The sequence below is a fragment of the Sapajus apella genome, unplaced genomic scaffold (genome assembly GCF_009761245.1).
Source record: "Sapajus apella isolate SASKATOON/1434 unplaced genomic scaffold, GSC_monkey_1.0 scaffold11940, whole genome shotgun sequence".
In the NCBI taxonomy this organism is placed as follows: domain Eukaryota; kingdom Metazoa; phylum Chordata; class Mammalia; order Primates; family Cebidae; genus Sapajus; species Sapajus apella.
In genome coordinates, this window is record NW_022448861.1 from 1 (window position 1) to 1,742 (window position 1,742).

The 1,742-nt window shown below is 54.0% G+C and overlaps 1 pseudogene; it reads right to left on the reverse strand.

Annotated features, from left to right (window-relative positions):
- Positions 1-4: 4 nt before the first annotated feature.
- On the reverse strand, positions 5-983 carry LOC116548428 (annotated as a pseudogene).
- Between the last annotated feature and the right edge of the window lie 759 nt (positions 984-1,742).

Consider the following 1,742-nt stretch of genomic DNA (forward strand, 5'->3'; position numbering starts at 1 on the left):
CTGATACCTTCTAATGCCTCCTGCACATCCTGTTGGAACCTCCTGGAGGACCGCAGCCGGAAGTCCCTGGGGATACCCACCAGGGTGGAGCCGGCTGGAGACTTGGGAGCTGCAGAGGCAGGGTTCACAAAGTACATGGAGTTCCCATAGAAGTTGGAGAGGCTGTCAGAGGTGGTGGCGGCCTCGGGCTTGGCCAGGCATGACTTGCTGGGTGGGAGGGCTCTCGCTGGGCTGCTGTTCAGGCCAAGGCGCTTCTTGAAGAGGAAGGTGGGCAGCTTGTACAGGAAGCAGCACTTGACCCAGGGCACCATGGTGTGGGTGCTGGGTAAGCGGTGATGCACACTGAGCCCACAGATGCTGGTGACGATGGAGAAGGTGACCAGCACCATGGTGAACATGAGATACTTCCTGATGAGCGGCACATCGAGGGAGGTGGGCAGCACAATCTTGGAGATGAGCAGCAGGAAGACGGTAACTGCCAGCAGCACAGAGATGCACAGCGTCACCTTCTCACCACAGTCGGACGGCAGGTAGAAGACGAGGATGGCCAGCGAGGTGATGAGCATGCGGGGGATGATGAGGTTGATGGTGTAGAACAGCAGCTTGCACTTGATGATGAAGTCGTAAGTCACGTCCATGTAGCTGGGATCCTATGGGTTCACTGTCCTTTGCCCCGGGAGGGTCACTGTGTCCCACTGGGAGTAAAGTCATCCATGCTGGCTGTGGGCAACATGAGGACCATGTCTATCTCCATGTGGTCACAGGTCCAGGAGCAGAATTTGAGGGTGCAGTTCTGCCGGTCAAAGGGAAAGTGCTTCACCTCAATCTTGCAGGCACTCTTGTAGATGGCAGGGGGCAGCCACAGGATGCTGCTGTTGGACCAGTCTATAACGTTGGTGTAGACAGACACCTCGTAGGTCCCATCAGTATTGGGCAGGGGCAGGGCATGGACAATATTGTGAAACCCATACGGGAGGCCTGGTCTGGCCTCAGAACTCACTGAAGAGCCCTTTGGGAATTTTTCCCACTAGTCACCCTTCCAATCCCCTAGGCCCTCATGGAAAGGGGCCTGCCTTTGTTGGCAACTATGTGGTGGAGAGAGCCCTACCATCAGACACGCTTACGGCTTTCCATGGAATCGCTCATTTAAGCCTCTCACTAGTCCAGTGAGGTAGGTTTTATTGTTATCCCCATTCTGCAGTTGGGAAAGCCAAGGCCCAGGGAGGTTAAATGGCTTCTTCAAGGTCAGAAAATGTGTAAGCAGGACAGTTGGGGTTTGAACTCAGGTCTGTCTGTCCCCAGACAGCACTTTTTCTTTTTTGAGATGGAGTCTCGCTCTGTTGACAGGCTGGAGTGCAGTGGCATGATCTTGGCTCACTGCAACCTCCACTTCCCAGGTTCAAGCAGTTCTCCTGCCTCAGCCTCCCGAGTAGTTGGGACTACAGACATGCACCACTACATCCAGCTAATTTTTGTATTTTTAGTAGAGATGGGGTTTCACCATACCAGCCAGGCTGGTCTCAAACTCCTGACCTCGTGATCCACCCACCTCAGCCTCCCAAAGTACTGGGATTACAGGCATGAACCACCATGCCCAGCCAGACCACACACTCTTAGCCATTTCACGCTACTGCTGGTGTAATCGTAAGTCAGGGAGAATCTCTTTGGCTTCCTCCACCTGCCTAAGATATTTACGCATAGTAAGTCAGTGCTATCGACACCCAACACTGGCAAAGCAACAG